Below are 11686 nucleotides of genomic sequence, written 5' to 3'. Positions count from 1 at the left end.
TTTGCATGAAAATGGAAGAAGAAGAGGATTTGGAAAGGATTTGGAGAAGATTAGAGAGGGTTCTCAAGAAAAGGAGAGCTTGGGAGGGGAGTTTGTGAAGGAAATAGGGTAAAGAAGAGGTTTCAAATAGAAAACCGTGGAGGGGTGGGCCACACTAGGTCTAGAAATCATCGGCCCGCCTGGCCCACTGATCGGCGAGCCCTCGCCGAACCGGCGATGGCATCGCCGGTCTCTGGACTGACCGGCGATGCCTCGCCGTTTAGGCGAGGTCCTCCTGGTCCCCCATGGTCAAAAAAGTGTGGGTCCCCCCCTGGGCCCCACTGGAAATGCCCCGATTGGCCCCTTGTATGATTTGACGCCTATCGGGCCATTCTGGCAGAAATCTGATTAAAATAAAGATTTCTTGAAGGTTTAAGGGTTAAGACAAGATGATCAACCATCTAAACTCATTAATAGATGATCTAGAAAAGGTTTCGGGTCGCTTTGTGTGATTAGGAGAGAGCACAGACTCGATCTCAGCGAAGGTTTTCAGTAAACTTTCGCCGATAGAAGCTACGGAGCACAAACACAAAATCTACGATAGACCCGCACCTAAATATACTAAAGTGGCGACAATGTGCGGTGTGTGACCATAACCCAGGTCTGGTTTAATCCAGATCATGCTTTGATACCAACTTGTAATGCCCTGAAATTCGGGGGTCGAGCATAACTCAGCTCCCGAGTTCCAAAACATCACTTATGCAACATATTTAATGATGGATATATGTTGTCTGTATTAGTACATAAAACATGGAATAGATTAAGCCAAAACTCAAATATAATTCAGGGATAAGTGAATAAAGCAAACGGAAGACTTATAGAAATATATGTGTACAAGTGTGAATCCCTAAAGTACATATACAAACCAGGTCATGATGAAAGTGTTATTATCAAAATTACAAGTATCAAGTTACATCGTTAAATCCCAAAAATAATCCCAGAGTCCCGCGCATCAAAACAAGGCTCGCTAGAACCCGTCTGAAAACTGCATATAAGAGAAAGCAGCCTCATCATCATCCATCTCCCGCTCTGCCTCAGAAGTCGCATCAACATCTGCAACATCAGAACCTAAGACAGAGTCTGGTGGGTATTTAACACCGCCCCAGAACGTGGGAGTGAGTGATCAACTCAGTGGAACAATAAGGCACTGGTTAACATGCTATCAGTTCAATCAAGCAGTAATGATAAAGCAGAATAATTAAACAAGTCCTAAGTACTCTTGTTAATGCAAGGATGTATGAAAAATGATGCGTGCCCTCACGCGTACACCCTCAGCGTCTTCATCTTACGTTACGTATGACATCGCCTCAAAGTGCGCCACATCTACAAAGCACATGCAAATGCGGTGCATGAATATGATTACCAAGTTGTTATTAGTCCTTTTCATACAGTAGGATTGGGAAGCTAAGATACCTTCCTCATATCACCATCCAAACAGTGATCCATTCTAGGGTCGTCAATCCCAGACATCTCATACGATCATATCGTTGTAGGTCGTAGCAAAGGGCTCGTCACCAATCAATGCACGACTTTCATACCTTCGTTACTACACCAAGGCTCGTTACCTCAATGCGGTATCCAGGCATGCTCGAGGTCACTACAAAGGGCTTGTCACCAATTAATGTAGGCCGACAGCACGAATATAGTATCCCATACCACCATAATCGGCTCACGAGTTTGGTTGCTCACTGGTCACTACGGGGAGGCTCGTCACCCCAGCGTAGGCCGACAGCTCGACCACGGTGTCCCATACCACCATGTCCGGCTCATGAGTCTTAGCGGATCAAGGTACCATGGTTAATAGGATTTCACTGGTAAGTTCGGTACCCTAGATTCAAGCAGTAGCGTCCATACATGGTGAACATACATCGGATAATCGGGTTACTTAACGAACTCAACTAGCACGAGCACACGTTGGGTTGAACGACATAGAGTGCGCAAACACTCCGCGTGGCCAAACCACTGCCGCCAACTCTAATACGACTCGAGTTCGTCTAATACGTCCTACGTGGCGAAAGCAACCTCAACCACAACCTTAAGGCAGATTACCGATTTCCTGGACTAATGCATAGCCCCACACACATTACACTACAACAGATATTCATATTAAATGTAGAACAGTAATGGAGCAACAACTTAAATCATGTGGTACTCAAGCATTTGAAGAATATCAACTTAACATAAATGTAAGCATAAGTAATGCTTGAAATTAAATAACAAGGAATGTAACTAGCAAGAAGGAAATCATGCACACTAGTGGGAGAGTTGAGAATCGCTTCTCAACACCCATACTAGGTTCAAATATCACACCTTAGATCAATCAGGCATTTCTACAAACACTTAGAATACATGATATAACATATATGACATATGTTGAAATACAAGTATTTGGACAATTCCTTTTACCAAGGAGTTGTCACACACACATCTAACATACATACATGACAAATAATCATGGCAAACATAAGTGCATATTTTATATGTATACGGTACTTTATAAATACACATAGAATACACAAATCTCAATATAATACATGCATATCAGGAACGCAACATAAACACAACATTTGGCATGTGAAATCTCATCCATAACAAGAATAAATCATTAACTGGCATTGAAAGCCTTGAAAACCATAACCTATACACTTAAAGTCCGCACCTTAAGCCAGAAAAGAAACACCGAACTGATTTAGATGAGTTGTCTTCGTCAACAGCGATAGAATACCCTAAAGCAAGAATAGAAATGAGATACAACAACACCAAGACTATTCTAAGCTCTAACACAGATTAGGGTTAGGTTAACTTACCCAAAGATGAACTCAGAACCGTCAGAATAACGATTCAAAGTGAAGGTTCAAGGATGTAGAAGAACAAGGAAGAATCTAAGATGATTCACCAACTTCTCTCTCACTATCTCTCTCTTTTCCACTCTCTCTCCAAGCTAGGGTTAGAGAAAATTCGTATGGAAAAGAGAGCTAGGGTTTAAGGACTATAAATAGGCCTCATAATGATGAAAATAACCCCAGGGACAAGGTATACTTAGGTTATAACCAAAGCAAGCCTCTCTCGATCCAACGAAGCACTTCTGGTGGGCCTATAACCACGAAAGGTCGGACTTAAGCTCCTCAACCATGGATCTAGGTCAAGCTGAGTTTTCGTACCGACCGGCTCTTCAGATCAGCCGTGGCAGACCACACTCAATTCAACGGTCACGGAATCTCGATCAGGTCCACAAGCACAAGGATATGCCTGGGCCACCTTCCCTGATCAGAGGGTGAAATTGGGTCAGAATCCAACGGTTAGATAACTTAAAATCATCGCGCAAGCGACACGACTCAGATTTCATAAAAGCTTATTAAATTTCCAACCGTTCCCACACTCTTCACTCCGAACTCAATCAAATCGACCCAGAGCATCACATGGACTTGATTTTTGAGGTAATGGTCAAGCCCAACATGGTGACCGCAACAGCCTAAGATCATCACTATCGGACTTTCGACGCGTGGTCCAGGTCCGATCCAGAACTTCCAAAAATTCTCCAGAACAACTGGATTTAGCGATGGATCCCAGATTTCAGAGTAACGTAACGCTAACTAATCTACAAGTTTTGAGCCATGCAGATACAATTTAAAGTGATTGATGTGAATTTCACAAGCAATCGAGTATAGCGCTAAGTACTCCAAAAACAACTACTTAGGGAAAGATAAGCACAAAATTTCTAAGGTCATTACATCAGGTGGGGCTTAGCATCAATTTTAGAAAGAAGATACTTGAGTGCCGCAGATCTGTGTAAATGATGATCTTGGATCCGATCAAATAGGACCTAAATTTGCCCAAAATGAACACTACACCTAAGAGTTTCTTTTCCGTAGTAGAGTAGTTCACTTGGGTAGGATTTAGAATTCTACTTGTGTAATGAATAATGTAAGGCTTCTTTTCTTTTCTCTGGCCTAAAACTGGCCAGGAGCATAATCAGATGTGTCGCACATAAGTTCAAAAGGAAAGCTCCAGTCAGGTGGCTGTATGATAGGTGCAATGGTTAACATAACCTTAAGCTTAGTAAAAGCTTTCTGACATTGCTTAGTCCACTCGTATAGTGCACCCTTTTAAAGTAGATTACATAGAGGACGAGAGAAGTGACTAAAGTCCTTTAAGAATCTCTTGTAAAAACTGGCGTGTCCTAAGAAGGATCACACGTCTCATATGTTCTTAGGTGGAGGTAAGTTAGAGATAAGATCAATCTTAGCATTATCCACCTCAATTCCCTTGGATGAGATGATATGTCTAAGGACAATTCCTTTACGAACCATGAAATGACACTTCTCCCAATTCAGTACCAAATTCTTTTCCTCATATCACTTTAGCACACATTTAAGATTCTCCAAACAATCGCTAAAGGATGGACCAAAGACAAAGAAATAGTCCATGAAGAGCTCTAAATATTACTCCACCATGTCAAAAAAATACTCAACATGCATCGCTAAAAAGTGGCGGTGGCATTACACAGTCCAAATGACATCCTTCGGTTAGCATAGGTGCCAAAGGGACATGTGAATGTGGTCTTTTCCTGATCTTCAAGGACTATCTCTATCTGTTTGTAGCCCGAATACCCGTCAATGAAATAATAGTACGAGCGACCAGCTAGCCTTTCCAAGATTTGATCAATGAAGCCCAAAGGAAAGTGGTCCTTCCTTATGACGGTATTCAATTTTCTGTAGTCAACGCACATTCTCCAACCAATAGTAACTCTGGTTGGCACAAGTTCATTGTTGGCATTGGCTACAATGGTGATTCCGGACTTCTTAAGAATCACCTGAGTTGGACTCACCCATTGACAATCGGATATAGGGTATATGATACCCACATCCAATAGCTTAAGAACCTCAGCCTTAACCACTTCCTTCATGTTTGGATTTAATATATGTTGTGGTTGCTAGGAGGTCTTCGCATTATTCTCAAGATAAATACGGTGAGTACAAATCAAAGGATCAATTCCCATGAGGTCCGTAATCGACCATCCATGGGCTCCCTTGTGCTCAATGAGAGTAGAGATTAGCATACTCTCCTGTTCTTGCTCAAGGTGGGAAGAAATAACCACCGGGTATGTCTTATTTTGACGTAAATAGACATATTTCAAATCAAAGGGCAAAGGTTTTAAGTCAAGCTTCGATGGCTTGAGATTAGACGGTACAGGTAGTACATCAGTTTAGGGCAATTCTTCAAATTGTGGCCTCCACCAGTTAACTTCAAGTACCGGCACAATATCCAGCATGGTCCCCATCTCCCTAATCATGTCATCATCAAAATCATGAGAGTGGGTCAAGCACGTCTCTAGAGGGTCAGAGGATAAGGTCAAAAGTGTTCTATCTTCCATGAAAGAGTCAATCATATTGATGTCATGGAAATCGCCATCATCCTCTAACTATTTGCTTGTATTGAAAAAGATATTCAACTCCAATGTCATATTTCTAAAAGATAAACTCATGACTCCATTCCAGTAATTAATGATTGCATTTGATGTGGTAAGGAATGGGTGACTAAGAATGACTGAAATTTGAGTACTCATATCATTGATGGGTTGAGTATCTAGGATGATAAAATCTACCTGTTAATAGAATTTGTCAACCTGGACCAACACATCCTCAATTATCCCTCTCGGTACACGAACTAAGCGATCAGCAAGTTGTAATGTTGTCCAAGTAGGTTTCAATTCACCAAAACCTAGTTATTCGTAGACCGAGTAAGGAATCAGATTTACACTCACTCCTAAGTTAAGAAGTGCATGTTCAATCTGGTAGTTCCCAATTACACAAGCGACAGTTGGGCTACCGGGATCTTTGTATTTCTGTGGCACATCTTGTTTTAGGATGATACTCATTTTTTCAGTTAAAAAGATTTTCTTTTGAATATTTTATCGTCTTTTGGTCGTACACAAGTCTTTCAGAAATTTGGCATATGAAGGTATTTGTTTTACGACATCAAGTAGAGGAATATTGACCTTCACTTATTTCAACACCTCTAAAATGTCCTGGGAATTGAGAGAGGTTATGGTGCAATCAATCGTTAGGGGAATGGTGCAATCGGCTTGCCTTGAAGTTTTGGTTCTAACTCTTGTGGAGTGTTGCTAGGTCTATCAGTTCCATCTACTTCCGGTTCCTTAGACTTCTTAGCCCTTACCAGAATAGATTTGTCAATTATCTTCCCACTCCTAAGAGTGGTGATAGACTTAGCTTGCTCAATTTGATTTAAAGAGCTTGGATCACTTATTTCATATTGTGGTTTAGGATTGGGGAAAGGTTGAGCAGGAAGTATCCCCCTTTCTATAACTGTAACACGTGAATCCATCTTTTGCATAAATTTTGTAAGTTCTCGTATTGCTTGAGTAAGTTCTTGAGTTTGTGTGAAATTTTGAACCGGTTCTTCTTGAGGTTTCCCTTGATTTGGAATTTGATTAAAGAAACCTTGAGGGGTAGCAGTTTGTCCATTCCTCCAACTGAAGTTTGGATGATTTCTCCAATTAGGATTGTATGTATTGGAGGTAGGTTTATTGAAAGGTTTTTGGTAATTATTCATGGCATTGGATTGCTCATTCAATACCTCTTGAAAGGCAGGTATTATTGGATAATTTTCAGTTGTGTGAATGTTGCAAGCACAAATACCGCAAACAGTTTCCTTAGCCTTATCCCTCTTTAGTTCCATGGCCTCAAATTTCCTTATGAGATTAGACACTTTAGCATTGATATCATCATCCTCTTTCAGAAGGTATAATCTGCCCCTCCTTTAATTGAGTGGGCCTAGAAGTGGTGCTTGATTTTGGGGAGGTGTCCCATGATTGTGCATTTTCAGCAAAGTCTATCCAAGCAGTCCCTCACATCATCGACATTTTTATTCATAAATTTTCCATTGCACATTGTCTCAACCAATTGGCACATGGAAGATGTCAGTCCATCATAGAAAAAGTGTGTAATGCGTCACGTTTCAAAACCGTGTTGTGGGCATGAACTGACAAGATCCTTGAACCGCTCTCAACATTGGAAGAATGTTTCATCCTCCTTTTGGGCAAAGTTCATGATTGACTTTCTAAGGGTGTTTGTTTTATGATGTGGAAAAAATTTCTTTATGAACTCCCTTATCATGTCATTTCATATGCCAATAGATCGGGGACGTAGTGAATGCAACCACGTCTTAGCTTTCTCTTTCAAAGAAAAGGGAAAGAGTTTCAGTCTGACCGTGTCCTTAAACACATTAGGAAAATATAAAGTGGCTATAATCTCGTCAAACTCTTTCAAGTGCACATATAGACTTTCAGATTCTTGTCCATGGAATTTTGGAAGGAGTTGTAACACCCCTAACTTAATATCCATATGTCCCATATTTTCTGGAAAAACCATGCATGAGGGTGTGCTCACCCCCGCCGGTTGTAAATAGTCTCACAAAGTATGAGGTGGTGGTGCTTGATGCACCTCATTCTCATCCTGGACTTCCTCAACCTGAGGTTGAGGTTGTCTTCCCGGTTGATTGACCGGTTAATTGGTAGTCATAACTTCAATTAACTCTGTGGATCTCATGTGGTGTCTAATCCTGTGATGGATAGATAACCCCTCAACCAATCCTCCTTCACTCAAAAGACGTCGAGTGTTGTCACGGACCCACTTGGACATGAAACACTCTTAGCCCTCAATTTCATATTTTAAACTAAAATTAAAAAAGGAAAGAGGGAATAAGAATTCTGAAAAAAGAAAGGAAGAGAATTAGAAAGAAGTTACCAAATTGGAAGTTCCTAATTTTAGATCCGGCAAAACAAAATAAAAGAAATCAGTTTCTAATAACAGAAATTCTAAAATTAGAAAGTTTTTTAAAACATAAATAGAAAGAAGAGTTAGTTTATAAAAAAGCAATCCTAAAATTAGAAAGTTTCTAAACTAAAATTAGAAAGTAGATCTCAGAAAAACAGAGAAGGAAAGTTTCTAAAAAAGTTAGTTTTTAAAAACAAATTAGGATAGTGTCTAAACCTATAAATAAGAAACTAAGTTAGTTTCTAAAATAATTCGGAAAAAACCTAACCTTAAAAAAGAAAAAAGAAAAACCCTAATCTTAACATAATTCTAAAACTAGTTAATCTCAGAAAAATTCAATCGTTAATCCTCGCAACGTGCCAAAAACTTGTTCACAACCCCAAGTGCAGGGTCGCGATGTAGTAATAATCTCGATGAAACCGACGTCGAATCCACAGGGACTAATCTTGTGTATATTATGAAAGTAACTAGAACTAGAACTACAAGAAGATGTGAATGTAAATTTGAATTAATTGAGAGAGTAATTGTGATTGAAGTGATTAAAATTAACAAATTCAAAGGTGGTAACTATGGTTTCCAAGGATCCACTTGTAGAGATTAGGGAGATCTATGCTTGATTCAAGGACACAACTGGAATCAAAGTCCCATCTTATCCAATTGGAAGATATCTCAGTAAAATCAAATCTGAACTTTCATTGACCTAATTCTCAATGGATGAGAGGTGTGAGAACTGGAAGTGATTCCATCACAAAACCATGCCCAAGAGACAAAGCAAACAACAGGATTTACCAATCCCACATCCAATTATAAGAGAATTGGAAAGATTAGGCATGATTCCATCACCCAACCATGCCCATGAGACGATGGTGAACAACAAGATTTCCTAATTTCATAATCTCAATACATGAAAAGAACATACTCAAAGCTATCGCAAATCTATTGTAATTTGAGTCACAACAAACCATTAACAACTGAAAGTATTTCTTAAATATCAAACTAGAATCAAAGATAGTTCAACTTAAACATGAATCAAAGCAATAAAAAACATCCTATCACGCTATAAGCTTCACCTCTTAGCCCTATCCAAGAGGTTTAGCTAAATATAGATATGATTGAACTAAAATCTCTTAAGAAAAGCATAAAAACAACTAAGGAAAAGGAAGAAAAACTCTTGGTGACAACTTCTTCATGCTTTTGGTCCACTCTTTAAACCCAAGAAGATGCCTAGGAACATCCTAGGGACCCTTATTTAGAGTTTTGCAACTTAAACTTTCGTACCGAGTTGAAAAAATCCAAAAACCGCCTCAAATTACGCAGTTCGTGTGTTGTCTACGTAACCTTAGACGAGTCAAGGAAATCCTTTGACTGGTCAAGGGCACCTTTGACTGGTTGAGGCTTTCCTTCGATTGGTCGAGGATGATGAAAAATTAGAGAATTTTGTTGCTGGAGTTCAAGTCGAGGATTCTTCGACTAGTCGAAGAAGGCAGATTTTTAGGGTTCCTTTTCTTCTTTTCAAGTCTTCAATGCTCCTCATTCCTCACTTGGTTTTCTTGGATCTTTGGCATATGAATTCTTCATTCTTGGTCTCATAAGATCCATCCTTGGTTTTGGTGATTCCTGAGCGTTAAATCCATATTTTTAGCATCCTTTTTAATCTAAGCTCTTAAATTCACCTTGCAACACAAACATGATTAAAATAGAACAATAAGAGTTATCATGTTCATAAAACTAAGTAATAAAAGGGGGATAATATGCAATATTTGACCCTCAACTAGTAAGACCCTTGCTCTTGTGAAGAGCATAAATCTTAGGTTTGGGATTAGAACCTTGGCCTATGTGGCCTAAACTGTCAGGTTCGGGATTAGGACCTTTGCTCTTGTGTAGGGCATAAATTGTAGAGTCCTTGTGTAGGGCTATAAAGGTTTGAGGTGAACCTAATTTGAAACATCCGATAGTGAAATTTGGTGCACTCATAGGTTGAGTGCGTCCGCCGAGAGTGGAGTAGACACGTAGTCGAACCACTATATATGATCGTGTTTAGGATTGCTATTTGCATATTTATTTAATTATGCTTATGTGTCTTAGATGTTTAAATATGATGCTTGATTAGATGAATGTTTAGGATTGACTGGAATCACATCCCACACACTCATATACACTATCTTCTATATGCTAGTTGCTTAACTTGCATATCTAGTGTAGCCTATGTGATTGGACCCTCTATTGGCTTGGAAGCCTTTTGAGTTATATTGCCTTAGTTTAATTACAAATTAGTTTAAGTTAGGCAATCAAATTTTTAAATTGCCATAATTTTTAATTGGTCCTAACCACCCCCGCTCTAGGACTTAGTCTACATTCTATAGCTTCGCCACATTCTGCACTTAGACGCATTGCTACTCCATAAATGTAATTTCAATTGGTATCAGAGCGGGTTCCTCTTGAAAGGCTTAACCGCCTGGAGTTGATCCTAGGAGCTTAAGAATGATGACTAGTTAAGAGGGTAATGCCATCTCACAACCACCGTACTTTGATGGGTCTAACTACACATATTGGAAGGCTAGGATGAGGATATTTCTAATGTCCTTATACCATTCAATTTGAGATATTGTGGACAAAGGATGGACAATTCCCATGGAAGAGGTCGTGGTTGATGGTAGCACCGTGAGCACTCCCAAAGCTAAATCCAAATGGAGTGCCTCTGAGAGAGCTGGGTATATCTATAATACCAAAGCTCTCGATGCTATTTATTGTGCAGTTTCCCCCAATGAATTTAAATGCATATGTACTTGTACAACGGGGAAGGATGCATGGGATATATTAGAAATCACCCACGAAGGAATTGGCATGGTAAAAAGATCAAAGCTTCAGCTCTTAGCCGCGTAATTTAAAAACATTAAGATGGAAGAGTCTGAAACGTTCATGGAATTCTATTCTAAACTGAATGACATTTGCAATTCCATGTAGGGTTTAGGAAAAAGGATTCCAATAGGACACATTTGTAGAAAAATTCACAGATCCTTGCCGGATAGGTTCACTCCCAAGATAACCTCAATAGAAGAGTATAGAAATATAGATGAGATGAAAGTATATGAACTTATAAGGTCCCTACAAACATTTGAATTACACTTTAAGACCCCTTCTAAAGGTAAGAAACTAGTCGTCTTCAAATCATTATATAGGCATTCACATAAACATAAAGAAATTAAATTAGAAAGTGATAGTAATGTTGTCACGCCCTAGACTCGGTAACCGGACTCACAAGGAACCCGATAGTCGGTTATGGTCACATCAGCCCCCGTAGTACCCCATTCTCAGTTCTTGAAGCAGGTTCTAATCCTGGGACCCTACAAGGAGGATTTTCAAATTATATGTTCATTCCAATACGAGCATACCCAAGATCACAACAAGTAAATCTCAGAAATAGCAAAGGAACACACAGCAAAATCCACTATAAATTTGAACTTTAGATACATGGCTGAAGGAACTACATATGATAATAGAAGAAAGAGGGAAGGATCTGCAATACTGGGGTCCTCGGCTCAACTCCTATCTAAGCTCCGCTGCTAAGATGCCGACCTAGGATCTCCTACACGCATCAATCGTGCATAAGCTTATAGAAAGCTTAGAGGGTGGTGAGAGTGTGTGACAATGGTGAGTAGAAGAATAATAGGGGATGCAAAAGGAAAACATGACAAATGCCAATATCCCTAGCCTTACCAAGGCTGAGTCATGAATGCAGGAAGCCATACCAAGGCTATGCAATGCAATAAGGCTTATGTAGCCAACACCAATGTAATGGGAAGTAATGTCAATGCTCATAACTAGTCCACATATCCAATATAGTTCCATCA

At 39.6% G+C, this 11686-nt stretch overlaps 1 non-coding gene across 1 annotated transcript; it reads left to right on the top strand.

Moving 5' to 3' along the window:
• The first annotated feature begins 7020 nt into the window (after positions 1 to 7020).
• Positions 7021 to 7127, top strand: LOC131226436 (small nucleolar RNA R71). The gene has a single exon (XR_009161821.1). It is a non-coding gene; the product is annotated as a small nucleolar RNA R71 (small nucleolar RNA).
• The last annotated feature ends 4559 nt before the right edge of the window (positions 7128 to 11686 follow it).

The sequence above is a fragment of the Magnolia sinica genome, chromosome 14, assembly GCF_029962835.1.
Source record: "Magnolia sinica isolate HGM2019 chromosome 14, MsV1, whole genome shotgun sequence".
Lineage (NCBI taxonomy): Eukaryota > Viridiplantae > Streptophyta > Magnoliopsida > Magnoliales > Magnoliaceae > Magnolia > Magnolia sinica.
Note: the sequence above shows the minus strand (reverse complement) of the source record. Positions and strands in the feature narration are given on the sequence as shown.